Consider the following 24,536-nt stretch of genomic DNA (forward strand, 5'->3'; position numbering starts at 1 on the left):
CTTCCTAGACGTGGGGCACCTGGCTGGCTCAGTCAGTGGAACATGCCCCGACTCTTGATCTTGGAGTGGTGAATTTAAGCCCCACATTGGGCATAGAGCTTACTTAAGAAAAAACAAAACAAAACAAAAAACAAAAACTTCTTAGCTAGTCAGCTACAAAGTAAGCTTGCAACGAAAAGGAGTGTAATTTTCTATTAACCAATCACAATAGAAAATGTACTCCCACATTTCATGCTTTATAAACTGAGCTGTAACTACTGAGATTCAAGTTTCTTAACTACTTTGGGTTGGAAGTTTCCCTATTCTCCAACAGTTTGTTCCTTGCTCAATAAAATATTCATATTAAGCAGAGCTTTCTGAATTTTCTTTTGATAGAACATATTTGTTTTACATTTCCTTTCAGATTGTTTTATTACATCTAGTTCTTGGTACGCTATTTTGCTACCTTTGTCTTAAGTGGTTTGTTTCCTCATGATTTGTAACTCTTGATGGTAAACTCATCTTCAGTAGGAGGTTATTTCATTGGGAGTTTCATGTGCTTGGGTTGTGAAGCTTCCTTACAAAGAAAATTGTCATTTGCCTCTGACATAGCCTTTGGATTTTTACCAGGTCCAGTCATTTCTTGTGTGTGTGTGTGTGTGTGTGTGTGTGTGTGTTAAGAATCCCACATCATATGAGTAGTGTAAATTTAGACTCCATACTAATATGTGACACAGGCTTGGTGTTTCAATTCCTTGCATATGACCTTTCCTCTCTACCGCTGGCCCCAAGTCTTTGGCTACCTTTTGTAGTCTGAGATAGAGGGAGTAGTAGATGGCCAACTCAGAGACATGTCAATCTGCAGTCTACTTGCTAATGATGTTAGAAGATAAATGATGAAAACCTCATTAGGAAAAAAAAAAGATGAGAATCTGTATCTTTAGGTAATTTTGAGGTCATTTATTATAATCTTTAAACCAAGGTGAATTTTTTCCCCTATGTATCTTTTTTTTAAGATTTTATTTATTTATTTGACAGAGAAAGACACAGCGAGAGCAGGAACACAAGCAGGGGGAGTGGGAGAGGAAGCAGGCTTCCCTCGGAGCAGGGAGCCCGATGTGGGGCTCGATTCCAGGACCCCAGGATCATGACCTGAGCCAAAGACAGATACTTGACTGAGCCACCCAGGCGCCACCCCACCATGTATCTTTGATCAGTGGTCATCCAAACTTACGGTTTTTTTAAATTTAAATTCAATTAGCCAACATATAGTACATCATTAGTTTTTGATGTACACTTCAATGATTCTTTAGTTGCAAATAATATATTAACATTTCCAGGGACACCATCCCATTATTTCTTATGTTACCCTATTTTATGTTTGAACAAAACCTGGTTACTGAAAAGTTTTTTTAAAAATCCAAATTTGCATTCTTGTAGCTTACACCACTGGTGTAATTTCAGCCCAGTAGGGATGAAGAATAAGTTAATTCTATCTTCTGCATCACACCTTTCAAATATTTCAAGATAATTATCATGTGTAATGGGGTAATGTTTAAAACTACTAAGCCTATGAAATTTTCAGTTCTCACTGTTCCTTCCAACACACATACATCTACCTCCTTGCAGCCCCAGAAATCAGTTTCTTCTGTAACCCTTCTGCTATTATAGACCTGGGGGAGGGCAAATGTTACCCCTATAAGAATATGACTTGTGGAAAATCTCTGCTGCAGTAGAAGGGGACGAAATCCTTCTTTTTCTGGCCTGATAGAATATGGGACAAAGGAGAGAAGAGGGAAGGGAGTAAGTGATAACATTCACACATGATCACACACACACATTGATTCTCTGCTGAAATCTGTGTGTGTGCATGCATATGTGTGTAGTTGGGAGGGGGCTAGGTAGGTTGAGAGAAATATCAAAAAAAAAAAAATGCCAAAAAAGCAGAGGAGGCTTATGCCCCATCACTCATTTGGGATCCAGGAAAGAGACTGCTATTCCCTGTGGCCCCAGACTGGTAAGTGGAAGCTGCAGAGTACAGAGTTGTTAGGCAGACAGCGGGCCTGAGTTAACACTCCTGTATCTCCTTTGGCCCCCATGAGATATGGAAGGGAGCCAGAAATTCCTCAGCTGGATGAAGCACCTCTGCAGTAGAGGCGGTGGGGTAGACGGTCAAGGCCAGATGGAGGCCCTGCGTGAAGCTCAGAGGGGTCTACAGCCACAGCAGTTGCAGAGGTAGAACCAAGCCAGTGAAGGAAAACTCTATCAGAGCCAAGACTCTAGCCAAGAATTCACCAGTGACAGACTTTAAGCAGTAGGTGCCATTAGAGCACCCAGCAACCAAGAGAAAAAGGACATCACCACGGAGACAAGAGAGGACTCACAGGGCCTGCACAGGCTGATCGGAGACCCCATTTTTCTCCACTGCCATGAGGTCACAAAAGCCCCCGAGTCTACAACTTTGAGAATCTAATGAAAGCTAAAAGACCCTTTGTCCAGCCAGAAAAATGTTCACATGCACTAAATTTTACATATAATTTCAAGGTTCACAAGCCATGGACTTTAGCTTAAGACCCTCTTCTCAGACTAAGTTAAAGAACCATATAAAAGAACAGTGGCTTGTTTTGGGATACTCACTGGTTTTAGTGAAATAGTGATCACTATATTCTGCTCTAGTAGTCATCTGTTTAGGATTCCAGTTAAAAGTTTTGCTCAAGGTTGAGGTCAAACTTTACTGACCTAATGTTTTTGGAATTTACCTTTCCCCCCACCAAATTTTAGAAATAAGGAAAATGTTTGTGCATTTGCCAAATACTCCTTCTTTTCTCCATGATTCATGGCTATTACTAACTCTGGTTCGGAAATTACATCTGCAGAGTCTTATGTTAACCTTTGATGAAAATCAGGCTTAGAGATGTAAAATCTCTTAAGTTAGTTGGGTGTTTTTTCTCTTTCCTTAATATTTGTTGGTATTCAATTCTCTTGGTCATTTTTGCTTATCTCCAATCAGCTTGATTATCTTACCTAATGGAAAAGACAAAAATCTCTTCCCCAAGGATGACTCTTTCTCTTTGTATGTATTCTATTCTCAATATATCAAGACATTATGGTGGGAAGAGTATCGACCTTGGAATTGGAAGACATAGATTCAAATCCTGGCTCCATCACATACTGACTGTTTAATTCTGAGGAAACCTCTTAAATTCTGAGTATTTGATCTCATCTCCAAAATGGGGATAATAATACCCCCTTTGTAGGTTTTTGGATGGTGATGAAAGAGATGGCATTTGAAAAAAATTAGTTCAGTGCTGGGCATTTCATAGGTACTGAGTAAACGTTCTCCTTCCTCATTTCAGCGTTATTCTCAAGCACTCACTTATTCTGGCCATTAACCTTCCTTTACTGTTCTTACAAGCTCATGCTACTCTTTTGTTTTTGTTCTTGTTTCTGAGTCCCTTCTTCTCTTGTTTGCATAAATCCACAGGAATATTTTATCTGTACTGGGGACACAGTGCACAGAGTCCAAGAGATTCCTAGTAGTCTATTAAATGGTTGAGATTTGGGGGGCGCCTGGGTGGCTCAGTGGGTTAAGCATCTGCCTTCAGCCTAGGTCATGATCCCTGGGTCCTGGGATCCAGCCCCAGGTCAGGCTCCCTGCTCAGTAGGGAGTCTGCTTCTCCCTATGCCTCTCCCCATCCCCCAATTGTGCTTTCTATCTCACTCACTCTCTCACATAAATAAATAAAATCTTTAAAAAATAAAAACTAAATTAATTAATTAAATAAGTGGTTGAGATTTGGGAAAAAGTTATTGGCTCCAAAATATAAAAAGAAAATTGAAAAATCAAAATTAATAAATATTTAATTAAATGTTAAATAACCTGAACATTGTCAGGTAGCCTATTCAACTCTTACATTATTATTATTTTTTAAGATTTTTTAATTTATTTGACAGAGAGAGACACAGTGAGAGAGGGAACACAAGCAGGGGGAATGGGAGAGGGAGAAGCAGGCTTCCCGCTGAGCAGGGAGCCTGATGATGGGGCCTCAATCCCAGGACCTTAGAACCATGACCTGAGCCAAAGGCAGATGCCCAACAACTGAGCCACCCAGGTGCCCCCAACTCTTACATTATTATAAATAGCCCCACAGGTCTTTATTCACAATTCTGGAATCCCGAAAGTTCTGAAAATAAATTTTTTTTTTTTGGTTAGTTTGGGGTGAACTGATTTGGCAGCACAACCTAACCTGAACTAACTTGAAAGCTGTTTATTATCTGTATTTATGCCTCTTAGTGTAAATATTCATACATTTTTTTTCTGCAGAAATAGAAATGTGTTTGATTATGAATACTGTCCCAAGCCCCTATGGAAGCATTATGTAATATATGGTATATGCAATCTATTATCATTCTAAAATCTGAAAAGTTCTGAATTCTAATAGTATATCTACTCAAGGGAATTAGATCAAGGATTTCATTCTTGTGTAAATAATATGTGAGAGAGGAGTTAAGTTTTCATATGTTTACTATAATGTGTGTGTGTGTGTGATTCCAACATTAAGTGAGATGCTGTAAAGTCTCTCTCAGTGGGTGGGAGAGAGAGCAAGAGAGAGAGCAGGAGCATGTGCAAGCATGGCCATGTGATTTTCCATAAGAATATCACATTCTTTTTTTTTTTTTAAGATTTTATTTATTTATTTGAGAGAGAGACCGAGAGAGAGCATGAGCAGGGGTGGTGATGAGGGTGGAGGTGGGGCTGTGGGGAGAGGGAGAATCAGGCTCCTGCTGAGCAGGGAGCCATATGCGGGCCTGGATCCCAGGACCCCAGGACCCCAGGACCCTGCGGGATCATGACCTGAGCTAAAGGCAGCCGCTTAACTAACTGAGTCACCCAGGGGCCCTGAAAATTTCATTCTTTTAAAAGGACTTCTAATAAGTGCGTAAAAATTGGCCCAATATCCTTAGTCATCAGAGAAATGCAAATTAAGACCACAATGAGAGGGGTGCCTTGGTGGCTCAGTTGTTAAGTGTCTGCCTTCGGCTCAGGTCATGATCCCAGGGTCCTGGGATTGAGCCCTGCATTGGGCTCCCTGCTCCGCGGGAAGCCTTCTTCTCCCTCTTCCACTCCCCCTGCTTGTGTTCCTTCTCTCACTGTGTCTCTCTCTGTCAAATAAATAAATAAAATCTTAAAAAAAAAGACCACAATAAGATACCATTTTATACCCTCTAGAATGGTTAAAATAAAGAAGACATACAATAACCAATGTGTGGGGGACATGGAGAAGCTGAGAACTTTATACATTGCTGGTGAGAATGTAAAATGGTGAAACCACTTTGAAAAACAATTTAAGTTCCTCAAAAAGTAAAAGATAAAACTCTTTTTTAAAGATTTTATTTATTTATTTGAGAGAGCGAGAATGAGAGAGAGAGAGAGAGAGAGAGAGAGCACATGAGAGGGGGAAGGGTCAGAGGGAGAAGCAGACTCCCTGCTGAGCAGGGAGCCCGATGTGGGACTCGATCCTGGGACTCCAGGATCATGACCTGAGCCGAAGGCAGTCGCTTAACCGACTGAGCCACCCAGGCACCCAAAAGATAAAACTATTATACTACCTCACAATTCTACTCCTATGGACTGCCCAGGAGAGATTACAATATATCCACAGAAAGACTTGCACATGGATGTTCATAGTCAAAATTTGGAAACAACCTAAATGTCCATCAGCCAGTGAAAGGATAGGTAAATGTGATATATCCATATGATGAAATACTATTCACAGTCAAAGGAAATCAACTACAGACACATGCTATATCATGAATGAAACTCACAAACACTGTGCTAAGTGCAAGAAGCCAAACACAACAGACCATATATTGTATCATTCCATTTATATGAAATGTTCAAGAAAGGCAAGTCCATAAATACAGAAAGTAGATTAAGTGGTTTTCTGAGACTGGATGTGGAAAGTGGATTAGCTATAAATGGGTGTGAAGGATTTTATTGGGGAGATGAAAATGTTCTAAGACTGATTTGTGGTATTGGTTATACCACAGTAAAGTTACCAACAATCACTGAATTGTACACTTGAAATAGGTGAATTTTATGGTATAAAAAAATACCTCAAAAAGTTGTTTTTGGAATGCCTGGGTGGCTCAGTTGGTTAAGCGTCTGCCTTCAGTTCAGGTTGTGATCCCAAGGTCCTGGGATCGAGTCCCCATTGGGCTCCTTGTTCAGTGGGGAGCCTGCTTCTCCCTCTGCCTGCCACTCCCCCTGCTTGTGCTCTCTCTCTCTCTGACCAATAAATACATAAAAAGTCTTAAAAAAAAGTGGGTTTTTTTTGGTTTTTTTTGTTTTTTAACTGGCTCTTAGTCTAAGAGAGAAAAGCAATTACAAGCTACAAGGTTTTCCTGGTATATTTTTCCTTAAACCCTCTAATCTCAGTTTCCCAATCTGCAAAATATTCTTGTGCAGGGGCCACACCAATCTTCTCTGTATTGTTTGCAATACAGAATATTCTTTTTTTTAAAGATTTTATTTATTTATTTGAGAGAGAGAGAGCGAGAGAGCCAGCATAAGCAGGGGGGAAGGGCAGAGGGAAAGGGAGAAACAGGCTCCCTGCAAACCAACCAACCAACCAACCAACCAACCAACCCCTGGGATCATGACCTGAGCTGAAGGGAGACACTTCACCGACTGAGCCACCCAGGTGCCCCCAGAGTATTCTTAATAATAGTACCTACCTCTCTAGGTTATCGTGATGATTAAATAAGATAAGCTTATGAAGCATTTAGCACAATTCCTGGACAAGGTAAGCAATAAATTAAGATTAGCTGTAGAAAGAAGTTTTGTGTTTCAATGGAAAACTATACACCACCTATAGCATACCCTTCAGGGCTCTCTGATTCTAGCCGTTTTTCTTGTCTTTCAGCTATTTTGCGATTTTTTTTTTAAGATTTTATTTATTTATTTGAGAGAGAGAGAGAGTGTGCGCGCGCATGAGGGAGGGGAGACTCCCCGCTGAGCCGGAAGTCCGATGAGGGACTCGATGCGGGACTCGATGCGGCACTCAATGCGGGACTCAATCCTGGGACTCCAGGATCTTGACCTGAGCCGAAGGCAGTTGCTTAACCAACTGAGCCACCCAGGCACCCTATTTTGCGACTCTTGAAAGTTGTAGGTAGCTGATAGATAGGTGAACTTTGTCCTGTCTGGTAGAGATGCAGTGAACTTCCTGTGGAAAAATCAATTTTGTCTCTATTTGTAATTCATTTCAACATTCCTTTATTCCATATAAATGTGTGTTCTTTTGAACTAGTTATTACATCTATTTGGTTCCCTTATATCATATAAGGAAAATAAAAATCTTAACACGTGTTCATTTTTATATCTGTGTGAGATTCATGATTTTGCTTTTTTCTGAAATTGTCTTTTAACAGTTTTGGAAGTTCCACCAAGATGCCCAATGGATTCACCTGACAGAGCCAGGTAACATTCATCAATCTCATGGATGGTGTAAACCTGGGCACATCTTCTTTTGGCTTCCAGGGGTGAATTCAAAGAGGCAATAGGACTTTGGTGACTCTCCGTTTTTCCAAATTTTAATTTTGTTTTCTACTCATTTTGTTTTCAGTTTGTTTTAGCTGATAAATTATTCCTTATTAGAAATTTGGTTTAATGGTCTGACAATTTGATGATTCTGTAGATGGGTTAATGGTCAATAGATAGCTTGTCCCTGTTGGATGAAAAATGTCAGAGACTGATTTATTTATCTTTTCTGTTTGTGTGTTTGTTTATTTTGAGTTCAAATCAATGAAGAATTTATATCCACTGTGGACAGAATAAGTCCTTTATATGGACCATGGAGTTTTATAATTTTGTGTCTACTCTTAACCTATGGCTGAAATTTTAAAATTTAAGCTCAAAGTTCTATTTGCACTTATTTGTCTGTCATTGTATCTATAGTGCAGAAAGGTGTGAAAGTGAAATATTTTCTACCTCCAGATGGCATTACTAAATTTGATTATAAGATCTCTTTAAGGATCTCTGTTCTGATTGGTTTGTAGAAATAAGCACATATATAAACTGAATATTCCTCATTTCAGAAAATAAGGAGGTTGAACTTCTAATACTTTCAATGTGCTAGATTTAAAAAGTATTCTTACAGAAACAGATACAGAATTGTTAAGAATTCAAGTTCACATGATTTAGGCAATTTTTTTGGCAAATTAGTCCAGTTTAGTATTTTTGACTTAATAAAAAGAATAGTTTTTTTGATTTATCAATGTAAGTGTAATACAAACTTATGTTTTTATTCTACTTAGATAAGTTCTTCCTAAATGTATACAGATATACTCCCCAAATAAGCTAACATTACTTCTACTTAATTTTTAAGGTTATGAAAAATATAGATTTGTGTTTAGTCAAATTGATTCATCATTCTGACAGTAATTATTTTATTATATTTATTGAAAATTGTATTTCAACAGTAACTGTGTTCTGTAGTATGTCAACTTGAAGAGGATTTGTGAGGGGGTTAGGTAACCTAAAGCTTTGGACTGACACTAAATCAAGTTAATGGATATTTATTGGATGTTTAGGTCATTTCTAAACTGAAACACCAATTACTAAACATAATTTTAAGTGTATATAGTTTTGCTTCTTCATTTTTGTTTTGTAATAAGAGCTAACATTTATTGAGTGCATAGTTCTGTAACATTTATGAGAATTACTTCATTCAATCCTCAAAACAACCTTATGAAACTGGAACTATTAGTCTTCTACTTTTTAACTTACCCAAGGTCACATAGTCAGTAAGAAGCAGAGTTGGAAGGTGAACCCTGGTAGTCTGACCCTGGAGAATGTGATCTTAACCATAAAGCTGTATTTTCTTCGTTTGGGCAGTACTACCACTAAGTAGGCTCTTGAAACCCCTTTGTAAGTTCCTCCCCTGGTTTGTTAGGGTAGGCCATATGTTCGGTTTTCTTTGTTTTTATTGAGGTGTAATTGACATATGACATTGTATTAGTTTCAGGTGTACAAAATAATGATTTGATATTTGATATATTGCAAAATGATTACCACCATAAGTCTAGTTAACATGTTAACATACATAGTTATAAAATTTTTTTCTTGTGATGAGAATTTTTAAGATCTATTCTCTGAGCAACTGTCACATTCGCAGTATGGCATTACTAACTATAGTGACCGTGCTGTACGTTACATCCCATGACATATTTATTTTATAACCGGAAGTTTTTGCCTTTTGACCCCCTTCACCCATTTCACGCTCCCTTGCTTCTTACTTTATATGCTATGAAAAGGCAGTATAGGCATGTTCATTTTTGCCACTTTGAGAAATTATAAAGTCAGTGATGCATATGGCCATAGAAAGCTGAGCTAATCTGCTAAAATGCTGAGGTGTGTCATTGCACACTCACACACTTCCGCTTTCACTTTGTGAGAAAGAAATAAGAAGCAGCCTCTGGGGTCCTGGGAGCCCTGTTCCTAGCCATTGGCCTCTGGGCCTGGAGTGAGAAGGGCATTCTCTCCAATATCTCGGCGCTGACAGATCTGGGAGGCCTCGACCTAGTGTGGCTGTTTGTAGTGGTTGGAGGCGTCATGTCGGTGCTGGGCTTTGCCAGCTGCATTGGGGCCCTCCGGGAGAACACCTTCCTGCTCAAGTTTTTCTCAGTGTTCCTCGGCCTCATCTTCTTCCTGGAGCTAGCAACAGGGATCCTGGCCTTCGTATTCAAGGACTGGATTCGAGACCAGCTCAATATCTTCATCAACAACAATGTCAAGGCCTATCGGGACGACGTTGACCTCCAGAACCTCATTGACTTTGCTCAGGAATATTGGTCTTGCTGCGGAGCCCGAGGGCCTAATGACTGGAACCTCAATATCTATTTCAACTGCACTGACTTGAACCTGAGCCAGGAGCGCTGCAGGGTGCCCTTCTCCTGCTGCGTCAGTGACCCTGCGGAAGATGTCCTCAACACCCAGTGTGGCTATGATGTCCTGCTCAAACTGGAGCTGAAGCAGCAGGGCTCCATCCACACCAAAGGCTGTGTGGGCCAGTCTGAGAAGTGGTTGCAGGACAACCTGATCGTTGTGGCTGGGGTCTTTGTGGACATCACTCTCCTCCAGATCTTTGGTGTCTGCCTGGCCCAGAACCTTGTGAGTAACATCAAGGCAGTGAAGGCCAACTGGATCAAACATGAAGATGGCTACAAACTACTCAAATAAACAAAACCTTGAAAACCACTGGCTTATGCCCACCATCTCAGAGGTTCTGTCGGCTGCAGGGCCTCAGCTGTGCTGTCTGCCTGGGGCCCCGGCCTGGACCCACCCTGCCAACTTGTTTTCTTGGCCTGGATTGTGTATACATTGAGCCAACCTTTAAAACTTGGTATATTTCACATAAAAGTCCAGATCCCCAGCATCTTGTGAAGAATGGCTGTCTGGCCACAGCGGCTCTTTGGTGGCATTCGCTCCTGGAATGTGCGCTTCCCGTTCTCTGAGGGACCCGCCTGGCCTGTTCTGCTCACTTAAGTGCCTTGCCTGCCTGACCCTGTAGGCTGGGAATTGGCCTCCTCCAACTCTGCAAGGTTTTCCCCTGCAAATGCTGCCAGGCTGCTATGGGCCTAACCTGGATCGAAGCCTGGGAGAGTGAAGAATGGGGAGGCTGGAGCCTGCCCGGAAGAGGCCACAGCCTGGGAAGGGTCTGGTCCTCCTGGGGGCTAAGATGGGTGCCACCGTGCGTGGGATGGAGATCAGGAAGGTTTGGGGCAGGAGGAAGCTGGAAGCCTGAGCTTGGCACCGGTGGGGATAGGGGGAACCAGGTTTGGGGGCCACTGATGGTTGGCTCCTAGGCTCACTTGGAATCTAGTTCAGTCTTCCCGGTGGCTTCCCGGTGGCTTCCCGGTGGCCTGGAGAGTTGCTTCCTGGCCACTAGAGGGCGCGCCAGCACAGCTTTACCTGGATCTGGCTTTCCTAGGGCAACCCCACCCAGGTACAGCCCTGTGCCTGGTGTGTCCACCCTGCTTACTGGTTCTTTGGGTTTCAGGGAATTTACAAACTTCTAAAGGAGCAAACTGGCTCAGATTTGGGAAGTCTGGCTACTGTTCTCAGATCTGCACAAAGGGGTATGTGTGGAGTGAGCATTTGTGGATGAAAGGAGAGGTTTGGGCTAGTGCACAGATCGCTAACTTAGATGCCCTCAGGGCCAGGTGGGTTATAAAAATAAAGTAGGCCTTTGAGTTGTGAGGCCTTTGCAGTGAGACTCTAATTTTTCCTGCTAGTCCTGGAGATGGGATAGAGAGAGACATTTCTTTGTGACATTTTGCATGATTGAGTCTGAGTCGCTAATTGCAACTGGCCTTGAGTGGCAATAAGATGTGGTGGGGATTGTGGCAAAGCACAGATTCCCACCTGAAATTGGTGGCTGTCCTTCAGTTGTAGCTAATTGCTGTAAAGCGGGAATGCAGGTAGGTCTAATGCAAGAAATCTGGAGAAGCCAAAAAGCTAGATTTTTATGTGAAGTATTCTGATTTTTAAGTTGTTGGCAACTAATAAAAAAACATCTTAAACCCTGCTAGTCGAACAAAAGGTGTGGGGGCCAGCTGTGGCCCCCCTGCCACGGTAGATCCCTCTGGGACAGTCCCCCATGGGGGCCCGGGGGACTCCACCGTTCAGGAATGCTGGGAGCTGCTGCAGGTGGGCAGGGTGTGGGGCAGGCACCTAGCATCGTGGCTCCCAGGTGCAGGCTGGGCGGTGTCCTCTGGTCTCTGAAAGACACAGGCTGTGGGTGGTCTCTACATGCTACAAATGCTACAATAAATGCAGCTCACAATATTGTGCAAAAAAAAAAAAAAGCAGCCTCTGATGTCCAAAGTGATCTAACACTCACAGGCCATTTGTTCATTTTAAACAATCTTACAGAATACCAGCCTCAGACATGATTACCCTGAGACCATGATAGAATGGATAAAACAAGGCTGCTTCATAATTTTGTTTACTCACATATAAGATAACTATATAAAACCACAAAATACCAAATATCCCCTCTCTTGCTAAATGAATGACTATTACTCCTTATGCAGTCATTCCCTTGATCTCTGACAGTATTCAATTTTGGACAGAGCCTTGCTTCTTTATACTCTCTCCAAACCACCCAAGGGAAGACCAAATCCTATAACAGGTTCTTTGTAATTATCTCTCACTGAGATATTCCATGGTTACCTGTGATTTTTGTTCTGCCTTGTTGCAATGAGTAGTAAAGCTGACTTGTCTAACTACATGTATGTTTCTGGTGGTCTTTGGCAGAAGGGCCTTGACAAATGAATTGGTCATTTTCCCCACATTCCTGGCACTGCCATATCATCAACTACTGCTTTCTTCTTTGTTGGTCTAAGGTAAGTCCAAACAATTGAACATCAAAATAAATATTGATAATAGTGGATTTAACTCTTTGAAAAACATAATGACCCATGAATATGTTCTGATATAAATGAATAAAATAAAAGGGAAAGCTCTACTTTACATTAGAGTGCCAATGAATAAGTGTAGAAGAATTGATGGAATTAGAAAAGGATGATTTTGTAAAGATCCCTGAATATGTAATTCATACAAGAATCATTATGTTGAGGAACGGGATAATTACATGGTCTCAAAGCATCTTTCTGCAAAACTCTTATTAATTATTAATTAATAAGCATGACATACCTGCTAATTATAACCTCTAATTAACTACTAATTTAATTAACTACTAATCAACAAATTCATTTAACTACTCGTTAATAGTTGTATCATCAGTAAAGGGACAAATTGACGTTGTGCACTTCCTTGATGTGCTGAGAAGAACCCAGTATCGCTTCTGGGGTATTCCTGCAAAAAATGCATAAATTATAAGTAAATATTAGACAAATACAAATTGAGGGACAATCCTCAAAAAATAACTGGCAGTACTCTTCACAAATGTCAAGATCATGAAAGACAAGGAGATTGAGAAACTGTTCCAGATTGAAGGAGACTGAAGCTAAATGCAGTGTATTTCTGGGCTTAATCCTGCATCTATAAAAGACATTATTGGGACCAAAGGAAAAATTTGAATAGGGCTTATAAATTAGATGGGAATCTTGGATTGATGTTAATTTTCTGATGTTGATGGTTGTACTGTGATTGTATGGGAGAGCGTCCTCATTTTTAGGAAATATGTACTGAAATATTCAGGGTTAATGGGTCATGAATTCTGCAACTGTTTCTCAATGATTTAGAAATATCCACAATTGAGGAATCCCAGTGACATGTACACAGGAGGTCTTTGTACAATTTTTGTAATTTTTATGTGAACTTACCTCATTTTTTTTTTAAGAGGAAGAAAGGAAGAAAAAGCAAAAGTAAGTCTAGACGTTCTGCATGTGTCCTCTTTCCTTTAAGCCAGAACTGAATCATGGGGTATTGGCCTCCAGGAGAGGGCGGCAGATCTCTTGGTTATGTGGTTGGAGCCTTTGGTCATAATCAGTTATTATTTCTTTTTAATATTAGCATGGTCACATTTTTACTTGTTAAATTTGAATCTAGCATCTTCTGGGCTCCAACTGGGGATCCATATCACTGATCTATGTAGTTTAATTAATATACAGATGTTTAGGACTTACTCAAGATTTATTGAATCTCTTTACTTGGCATTCTTGATATGTTCTTGGTGTATTCTTACAAAAATCTTGGTATATTCATGATATATAAAGTCAGGATTATTATATGTTATGTCTCAATATTTTTTCCTTTTTCTTTCAAGATTCTATTTGTTTGACACAGAGAGAGAGAGAGCACAAGCAGTGGGAGTGGCAGGTAGAGGGAGAAACAGGCTGCCGGCTGAGCAGGGAGCCTGACTTAGGGCTCGATCCCAGGACTCCAAGATCATGACCCGGGCTGAAGGAAGACACTTAACTGACTGAGCCACACAGATTCCCTTCAATATTTTTTCTTTGTAAAAAGGGTGTTCATCCATTTTTATAAATTAGATGTAATGTTCACTGTCTAATTTGAAAATAGAGTTAATCGTATTTATTATTACTTTGTCTAAAGCTTTTCTTAGATTGACTTTATTTTATTTTTTTAAAAAAGATTTTATTTATTTATTTTTAGAGAGATCACACAAGTGGGGTGGGGTGGGGTGGAGTAGGGAACAGCAGAGGGAGAGGGAGAAGCAGACACCCTGCTGAGCAGGGAGCCCAATGCAAGGCTCGATCCCAGGACCCTGGGATCATGACCTGAGCCAAAGACAGACACTTAACCAACTGAGTCACCCAGGTGCCCTTAGATTGACTTTATTATCTTGGTTTGCATGCCATAGAAAAAACCAAATTTCCTTATCATTTTGCATAATTCTTGTAATGATTTCTTATCTGCTCTTCCATTTTTTAAAATTGTCAGTAATAAGCTAGTAGGCTAACTACAACCATTTAAAATTTTTTGTCATATACAGGGGCGCCTGCCTGGCTAAGTCAGGTAAGTGTCCAACTCTTGATCTCATGGTCAAGAGTTTGAGCCCATTGTTGTTAAAAAAAATGGCTAAGATGGTAGATTTGGGGCACCTGGGTGGTTCAGTTGGTTAGCGTCTGACTCTTGATTTCAGCTTAGGTCATGATCTCAAGGTTGTGAGATCAAGCCCTGAGGCAGGCCCTGTTCTGGGCATGAAGCCTGCTTAAGATTCTCTCTCTCTCTCCCACTCTAAAAAAATTTTTTTTGTCATATACAGATAGTTTTTTATTTGATGCTTCCCTGAAAGATTTTCAATCAACTATAAGCCAGAGTACTTCATCTTCAACCAAGGAATGTTTCAGAATTCTGTGGAAAAGGACTATGCCAGATACTTTGGGGTACAGGTTTCTTATGGCATCACTTAATTTGAGACCATACTAGTGGACTGAGCCAGGATTTCTGGAACTCTAGAGAAGACAATAGGTTCATAAGACTGCTAGCCCAAGATCCACTGAAACAAGAATTAATTACATAGGACTGATGAATTGATGAGGGATGATTACTGTTTTTGCTTAAACTATTATTGATATTTTCATAATGTTCTATTTTCTGGATATTTAAGGAAGCCCTTTTTCTTTCCTCTTAAGCTAGCTATAACTCATAACAATTTAACAATTATAACTCTGCTTTTTTTCAGACTCTGCTTTTGTACACCAAAAGGAAACATTTGTGAATGATAGCTCATTCTCTTTGCCTGGAGCCCTCTAAAATTTGGAAACTTTTATCAAATATTCTTAATTTCATGACAATATAATTATCATATTTTCATGACAATATAATTATTGGCATAGATTCAGTAAGAATCTGTCCTCCTTTTTACCAGGACATAATTGGAAACACTGGGTGTGCAACCAAGGACTTGCCTGGAGTGTTATATTTGGAAATGATACTCCTTTAATCAGATATGGCCAGACACATCTAAGGACCTAGGTTGACTTTATGGAGCCAATACTTACAAACCCTTCCAGGAAAATTGGTTGGTATCTGGCTTACAAAGTTCTCAGCTTCTGGTGGGTAAGGTCACTTTCTTGTCAGACCCGGGAATCTTAGGGTATTTGGAGAACTTCAAGAAGAGACAAATTCACCGAATGGCTACCACAGCTGAATTCAGGTGTTGAGTTCTTGGTGTGACTATCTAACCTCAGAGGCTTTTAAAAGTCAAATTTGAGATTTTGGGGGGAAGCCTTTCAACAAAGCAAGTTTAAGGAGGCCTAAGTGGCAAATTATCACTCTTGTTGCACCAGTGTAAATAGTGAAGTTAGAGACCAGCCTTATCTGCAATCAAGAATAATCTTCCTTTGTCCCCTGAAACAAATAATACATTATATGTTAATTTAAAAAATAAAAAATAAAAAAATAAAAAAAGAATAATCTTCCTTTGAGATTATTTTTGATCAAAAGAGATATTATAGAAAAAAATGTGTACTTCAATGAGAAATTATGCATTGTCTAGGATAACAGTTCCCAGCTCTCTGATAAGAGCCCTGTTCATTGTCTCTGGGCTATTTATCAACTTTTTAAAATTGCAGGTAACTGATGAATATTGCCAATGACAAAAACCAAACAATTAAGAAGATTGATTTTATTTAGGGGGCACCTGGGTGGCTCAGTCGTTACGCATCTGCCTTCAGCTCAGGTCATGATCCCAGGGTCCTGGGATTGAGCCCCGCATCAGGTTCCCTGCTCAGCAGGAAGCCTGCTTCTCCCTCTCCCACTCCCCCTGCTTGTGTTCTTGCTCTTGCTGTCTCTCTCTCTCTGTCAAATAAATAAATAAAATCTTAAAAAAGAAGAAAGATTGATTTTATTTAGGCTGCTACAGTAGGGAGATCACCCAGATCTACAGATCAGTATCTCGGCAGGGTAGTATTGCCTTAGACTTTTAATAGGGTGAAGTGGACAAGTTATAGGTGGAATGATTTACAGTTGGGAGTATTTCACAATCAGAAGTCTCAGTCAGGTCAGCCGCTCCCTCTGGGCCTCGGTCCTCCACCCGTGTCCGCCAGAGCCTGTTCGCGTCGACTGACCAGAGTCCGCGAATTCTCCGCTCCGAGCCGGTCCGCACTGTCCCGATCCCAGCTTTCTATCCTTTGAAAACACTAAGAATAATGTCCCTGCATCAGTTTTTACTAGAGCCAATCACCTGTCATGCCTGGAACAGGGATTGTACCCAGATTGCTCTTAGCCCCAATAATCATGAAGTCCACATCTATAAGAAGAACGGGAGCCAGTGGGGGAAAGCTCATGAACTCAAGGAGCACAACGGACACATTACAGGTATCGACTGGCTCCCAAGAGTGACCACATCGTCACTTGTGGGGCAGACCGCAATGCCTATGTCTGGAGTCAGAAAGATGGTGTCTGGAAGCCAACCCTGGTGATCCTGAGAATTAATCGTGCAGCGACTTTTGTCAAGTGGTCCTTGCTAGAGAACAAATTTGCTGTGGGAAGTGGAGCGCGACTCATTTCTGTTTGTTACTTTGAGTCTGAAAATGACTGGTGGGTAAGCAAGCACATTAAAAAGCCAATTCGATCCACGGTCCTCAGCTTGGATTGGCATCCCAACAATGTTTTGCTGGCAGCAGGATCATGTGATTTCAAATGCAGAGTGTTTCTGCCTACATTAAAGAAGTGGATGAAAAGCCAGCCAGTGCGCCCTGGGGCAGCAAGATGCCTTTTGGTCAGCTGATGTCAGAGTTTGGTGGCAGCGGCACTGGTGGCTGGGTACATGGGGTCAGCTTCTCTGCCAGTGGGAGCCGCCTGGCCTGGGTCAGCCACGACAGCACCGTATCCGTTGCTGATGCCTCAAAAAGTGTGCAGGTCTCAACTCTGAAAACAGAGTTCCTGCCCCTTCTGAGTGTGTCATTTGTCTCAGAGACTAGTGTTGTAGCTGCGGGCCATGACTGCTGCCCAATGCTCTTCAACTACAATGACCGTGGCTGCTTGACCTTCGTCTCCAAACTAGACATTCCCAAACAGAGCATCCAGCGCAACACGTCTGCCATGGAGCGCTTTCGCAACATGGACAAGAGGGCCACGACTGAGGACCGCAACACAGCCTTGGAGACGCTGCGCCAGAATAGCATCACTCAGGTGTCTTATTTATGAGGTGGACAAGCAAGATTGTCGCAAATTTTGCACTACTGGCATCGATGGAGCCATGACAGTTTGGGATTTCAAGACCTTAGAGTCTTCCATCCAGGGCCTCCGGATAATGTGAAGCTGAGTGAGCCTCCCAGATCCAGCATGACAAATGGACAGACTGACAGACTGACAAATGCACTGACGCAGCCCCGCCGTGTGCATGGTGGTGAGGAGAGCCAGCAGCAAGGAGACACTGAAGACAGGTTTTGCACAAATATCGTTTGTGTGTTTTTGTTTGAATATAACTGGTGACAGTGTTGGTTTTTTAAAAGCAGCCGTGATTTGGGTTTTTCTGTTTTTTGTTTTTGCTATTTCATTCCATTCTTGACCAAAGCTTCTCTTTAAGTAGTATATTATGGAAAATTGTCACACTAACTTAAAGGAAAGGGTGGGAGACATGTCCATTGTCTGCTAAACAAATAAAAATACTGAATGTGTAAAAAAAAAAAAAGAAGAAGTCTCAGTCAGTTAAATAGGAAATGTTTAGCTCTGTCTCTGGTTCGTTTTAGGGGATAAACAGCTCTAATTTCGGTTAATCATTCATGTGACAAAAAACTGGAATTTGGAGGATCTGTGTCTTGCCTTGCTGGTGGGTTCAGGCAAAAGGGGAAATGTTTGTTTGGTCTTGTCACAAGTAAACAAGGGAGGCACCTGTAAGGCCTACAGGAGTCATGAGAAAGAATGGATGGTGAGTGAGTCTTATCTAAGTCATTCAGGGAAAGGTGGTTCTTTTCTATCAGCCATTTCCGGAACACAAAAGGGTGGTGGGATCTCAGAAAGCAAAGTATTGGGGAGATTTCTTAACTGTTGGTGTTTTCTGGGAACACAGGGCTCAGGTAAAATTCAACATTGTCAATATGCAAACTCTGCCATGTCCTGTAGAGTTCCAGTGGACTTATAACCTCCATTTGCAATTCAGTATCTTCACTCTATATAAATCTGTGCTTCTTGACTTTTCCTTTGAACCAGTTATAACATTTGTCTGGTTCTCTCATAATGTATGAGTTCAATCAATTCTTCAATATGTATTCCTTTTTTTTTTAAGATTTTATTTATTTATTTGACAGAGAGAGCGATAGTGAGAGAGGGAACATAAGCAGGGGGAGTGGGAGAGGGAGAAGCAGGCTTCCCGCTGAGCAGGGAGCCCAATGTGGGGCTTGATCCCAGGGCACTGGGATCATGACCTGAGCCGAAGCCAGATGCTTAACGACTGAGCCACCCAGGTGCCCCAATATGTATTCCTTTTTATATTTGTATGAGAGTCATGATTTTGCCTCTTTCTAAAAACTGTCTTTAAACAGTACGATCCAGGGGTGCCTGGGTGGCTCAGTCGTTAAGCGTCTGCCTTTAGCTCAGGTCATGATCCCAGAGTCCTGGGATTGAGCCCCACATCGGGCTCCCTGCTCTGAGGGAAGCCTGCTTCTCCCTCTCCCACTTCCCCTGCTTGGGTTCCCTCTCTAGCTGTCTCTCTCTCTAGCTGTCTCTCTCTCTGTCAAATAAAATCTTAAAAAAAAAATAAACAGTATGATCCATATAGCTTATTCAGATTCCACCAGTTAAACATGCGTTCATTTGTGTGTGTGTGTGTGTGTGTGTGTGTGTGTGTGTGTGAACAAGTCAGTTTCTAAGGGTCCCAGTGAGAGGCCAGGGGATCATGAGAGCTGTGGAAAGTCCAAAGGCTGGTGGTGGCTACAGTGAAGACTGACATCCAGAGGTTAAGCGTTATCAGATAGAGTGCGGTGGGATGAATCCTTTGGTGGAGATCATTCTGGATTCAGAGTCTAGAGCTTAGTTTATTCAAGAATTATTCAAGAATTATTATTTCTGCATTCCTTGGCAATATTAAAACATAAGAGTAAGAGTTAGACATAATTGGGTTCAAAATGGTTCTATCATTTACTTGCTGTGTGATCCTGGGGAAGGATCTTAACTTCCTTCTACCTGAACCCTGTCCTTATCTGCAAACTGGGAATAATGTTAAAACCTACCTCATAGAGTTGTGAGGATAAAATAACATAATGGATGTGATAGACTTGGCATATAGAAAGTACTTGGGGGATGCCTGGGTGGCTCAGTTGGTTAAGTGTCTGTCTTCAGCTCAGGCCCTGACCCCAGGGTCCTGGGAGTCCCACACTGGGCTCCTTGCTCTGCGGGGAGCCTGCTTCTCCTTCTGCCTGCCGCTCCCCCTGCTCATGTTCTCTCTCTCTCCCCTGACAAAAAAAAAAAGTACTCAGTAAATGAGGGCTATTGTTAAAATAACTTTTCTAGGGGTGCCTGGGTGGCTCAATCGCTTGGGCTTTTGCCTTCAGCTCAGATCATGGTCCCAGGGTCCTGGGATCAAGCCTCGTGTTGGGCTTCTTGCTCAGTGAAAAGCCTGCTTCTCCCTCTCCCCACCCTCCTGCTTGTGCTCTCTCTCTCTCAAATAAATAAATAAATAAAATCTTTTAAAAAAATAACTTTTCTATGTCCAAACCAAAGAAAGGCCTAAACTAACAATCTTTCATGAAAACTATAGAAGCCACCACATCTCTATTTTACTTCAGACCTATTAATACTCAGACATCAGAGTTCTTGCTCAACAAGGACAGATGGAATAATAGTTCATGAGCTTGTCAACTTCAACAGTAGGTCAATGATGAAAACCACAGGTGCATGTTGATATGTGTTCTTTGGTTGGTTGGTTGGTTTTTGCAACTTTCATATTTCTTTTCATGTAACTTTGTTTTTTTTTAAAGTAGGCCCCACGCCCAGTGTGGAGCCCCATGTGGGGCCCAGTGTGGGGCTTGAACTCACGACCCTGAGATCAAGACCTAAGTTGAGATCAAGAGTCAGACACCTAACCGAATGAGCCACCCAGGCACCCCTCATGTAACTGTTTTTTAATAAAGGCAATTCACTAAGTCTATGAATATAATTTTATTTGTAGGTTTTAATAGGCCTGTTCACATTTACAAATCATCTGACAATGTGTCCAAAATTTAGTCAGGAAAATATGGATAATGTAGTATCCGTAGTATGCTCTTTTGCCAAATCCTAAGGTAACCAATCTCAGAAGGGTCTGAGTAGGGTCCCCACTAGAGGGCGGTATGGATCTCCCAAAGGACTGACAAACACAAACACTTCAGGTCTTCCTTTCAGCTTTACACATCACTAAGGACCTGTTAATTCAGGATTGCTAAAAATGAGGCATTTGTAAACTAAAATTTGCACATTACTCAATGTCCTCCAGAATCCAATTTGGCATTCTACTATGATCCTGCAGCCTGTGAGACAGTCACAAAATCCTACCTGCAAGCAGACATGGGGCTTGTTGGGATTCTTTCAATTTCCGGGGCTTTTTCTTATCAGAGCATCAGCAGCATTGGTCTGAGGTGGTTGAATTGCTATTCATGCTCTTTAATAAACTGCTAGCTTTGTTTCATCATCATCGTCTATTTAAAATCACATGGATTGTTTGATTCTCCCCTTCAGGGTGTTGTGATGCATTTGCATCAAAAGTAATTTCACTTTGTGTTTCAGGTGTCTATCTTATTGTTAAAGTGGACATATACAAATTCCCTCAAAATCTGCTTGTGACAGTGCATTGGTGATGTTCTTTCAGAGAATAGAAGCTAAATAATTTATAATATCAAGACAAGTGTTGTAAAAGTATTACCTATTTTAAAGTTTATAAGGCATTGTTTTATAATTAAATGGGTAAACTCACAGTCTCTCATATGGTATATAGTAAGTATGTAGTGAGCAATTCTAGCAATAACTTTTCTGCAACTTTTAATTTTGTTCCTTTTTAATTCTATATTACCACCAGTTCTTTTTCAAGTAAGGCCGTATACATAGGTGAGTAAAATAGTTTTTATGATCAAAGCCATTTGAAAGTTTCTGTTTTAAACCCTTTGAATGGATTATAAATGTTTACCCCTACAATCCTTAAACATTACACAATAGCATCAAAATAATCAATATGGGACTTCTTTCCAATTTCTCACCTTGTTCATCTAAGGATCCTGGCTATCCAGATCTGCTTCTATAATTGTAGTGCTTGTCTATCATGTTTCATCCCAGCCTCCCCGTATGAATACATCAGTATGAATCCCAGGACATATCTCATCATTATATGATTATCTGTTTCTTGGCTGGCTCAAGTGTCACTTTCTCAGAGAGGCCTTCCTAGAACATCCTGTTAATCTGTGTGTCACTCTCTGTCCTATTACCCTGTTTTATTTTCTTTGGAGTAATTATCAGTATATGAAATCAGCAGTTTGTTACTTGAGAAGATCAGCCGCCTCCTATCTGTCTTACTTGTTTATCCCCAGCTCTTAGATAAAATGTCTACCACATAAATAAGCAGTTAGTAAAGATTGGATACATGAGTAAATGAATGCTTCACTCATTTCATTCATTCCATGGTGCTGTTCTGGGGACCAGATGACTTGATGGTCCATAGAAGCAGAAGTTCTCCTTTGAGCCTGATGGCATGCCCCATGTACATAATATCTGTATTCCCATCTTCTATCGAGGATCTCTGAGTTGGTCTGACTGGTGAATGTTTCATATAGTTAGGGATGGTAGAAACTGTGTCTGACCTGAAGTCGTGGGTGATTTCCAAATCAAGGAAGCGTGCAGAGCTGACAGGTGAGTGGGGAACTGCAGTCCGTGGGCTCCTGGTGAGTCATATGATGGTGGAGGAGGGCCAGGGACAGACATTGATGAAAACTGAGTATATGGAGTCAGGAGTCAGAGAGTCAGGGAGATGGCAGCAGGGAGCAGGGGAATGAGAGAATAAGCAGGAAGGAAGTGGTAGGCTCAGAGAATTGTGTGGTGGGGTATTTATTTTTTGTTATTGTTTAGCAACTTTATTGAGATATAATTTACATACCACAAAATTCACATATTTAAAGTATATAGTTCCATGGTTTTTAGTATATTTACAGAGTTATGCAATCATCACCAGTCTAATTTTAGGACATTTTTATCATCTCCCAAAGAAATCCTATACCCCTTAGTGTCATTCCTCATTCACCTGCCCTTTTCTCTGCCAAGTGCTAGGCTACCACTAATCTACTTCCTGTTCCTATAGATTAGCATATTCTGGACATTTCATTCAAGTGAGATTATATAATATGTGGTCTTTTGTGTCTGGCTTTTCTCTTACTTAGCATAATGTTTTCAAGGTTCATCCATGTTGTAGCATGTATGAGTGCTTCATTTTTTTTTATAGGCAAGTAATAATATTTCATTGTGTGGATATAAAAAATGTTATTTATCTGTTCATCAGTTAATAGACATTTGGGTTGCTTTAGCCATTTTGAATAATGTTGCTATGAACATTCGCACACAAGTTTTTGTGTGGACATATGTTTTCATTTCTCTGGGGCATGTATCTAGGAGTGGAATTGCTGGGTTATAGGGTTACTCTATGTTCAACACTTTGAGGAGCTGCCAAATTGTTTTCCAAAGTGCCTATGCTATTTTGCATTCTATTGTGGGGCTATTTCTGGTAGATGATTTTATGAGTTTGTTCTGGACACTTGAGCCATCTGAGTACCAGGAGAACGAGTGTGTTGTCATTCTGCCTGGATCCTGCCGTTCAACTACCGCTGCACAAACCCCTGGCCCCCTGAGGCCCATCCTGCAGTGATTCTAATGTACTAATGTACTAATGTACTAATGTAACCCCAGAGGTGCACTGTGATTAGTCAGTCCCAGCAAGCCCTCCATCTGTTCATGCATTAGTCACCTTTCAGAGTCCAAGTTCACACTACCTCCTCTGCTACCTCCGTTGTTTCAATTCTGAGTGCACATTAGAATCTCATGGGGAGCTTTCAAATATACCAAATCCAGGGTCCACACCAAAGTTCTAATTTAATTGGTCTGGGAGAAGGCCTGGGGGCTAGGATTATTTAAAAGGCTCTTCAGGGGTGCCTGGGTGGCTCAGTCGGTTCGGTTGAGCATCCGACTCTTGGTTTCGGCTCAGGTCATGATCTCATGGGTCGTGAGATTGAGCCCTGTGTGGAGCCCCATGTAGAGCCCCGTGTAGGGCTCCATGCTCAGTTGGGAGTCTGCTTGAGGAGTCTCTCCCTCTGCCCCTCTCCCCACTCATGTGTGCATTCGCTCTCTCAGATAAATAAATAAATCTTAAAAAAATAAATAAAAAAATAAAAGTCTCTTCAGATGATTCTAATGTGCAGACAGGATTGAGCACCACAGTTCTGCTCCCACTAGAAGAATCCTTTCTTCTCTGAACTTCACAGCAGTTTCTTTTCAATGGCACTCACCAAAACTTTAAAAACAGATTCTACACTTAATTGCAATTATTTAACATATATATTTTATTTGTCCAGCTGGGCCACAAGCTTTTTGAGGACAGAGCTGTGTTTGATTCATTCCCAAGTCTCCATTTGTGAGGGGACATCTGTTTATAGCACCATCTATGCTCCTGATGCTTTTCTAGAGTAATGCATAGGAGCCTGCTGGGCAGCAAATTATCATGAAGCCCTCCCTGGCCACCCACCTAAACTTGCAGTCTCCTCCTCCCCCACCTCACATTCTTCCTTCCCTAATTTGCTTTTCCCCTTGGCGCTTAGCACATGCTCTATGTTTCACTTATTATCTTCTTTATTGTCAGTCAGTCTCCACCCACCCTCCATGAGGGTAGAGATTTTTGTCAGCTTGGCTCACTGCTGTACCCTCAGCACTCAGAACAGTGCCTAGCACGTGGTAGGTGCTCAATAAGTATTTATTAAAAGAATAAATAAATATGTTAGCCTATATGTAAAAAGAGGTTTAATCCCTTTCCTCTACACCAGTGAGTTAGTTTTTTTTTTGTAAATACTTGCAGTCATTTATTATAAAGTCTTCCTTTTCCAGTAAAAGT

General features: G+C 41.2%; 2 pseudogenes across 1 annotated transcript; both read left to right on the plus strand.

Moving 5' to 3' along the window:
- Positions 1-9,516: 9,516 nt before the first annotated feature.
- LOC114207094 (tetraspanin-17 pseudogene) lies at positions 9,517-16,535 on the plus strand (annotated as a pseudogene). The gene is made up of 2 exons (XR_003608782.2): positions 9,517-12,390; positions 15,159-16,535. The product of XR_003608782.2 is annotated as a tetraspanin-17 pseudogene (transcript).
- Positions 16,536-16,575: 40 nt separating this feature from the next.
- On the plus strand, positions 16,576-18,106 carry LOC114206909 (actin-related protein 2/3 complex subunit 1A pseudogene; annotated as a pseudogene).
- Positions 18,107-24,536: the final 6,430 nt, after the last annotated feature.

The sequence above is a fragment of the Eumetopias jubatus genome, unplaced genomic scaffold (assembly GCF_037043125.1).
Source record: "Eumetopias jubatus isolate StellerSeaLion01/CBP00866 unplaced genomic scaffold, mEumJub1_p1.0 scaffold_1, whole genome shotgun sequence".
Taxonomy (NCBI): domain Eukaryota; kingdom Metazoa; phylum Chordata; class Mammalia; order Carnivora; family Otariidae; genus Eumetopias; species Eumetopias jubatus.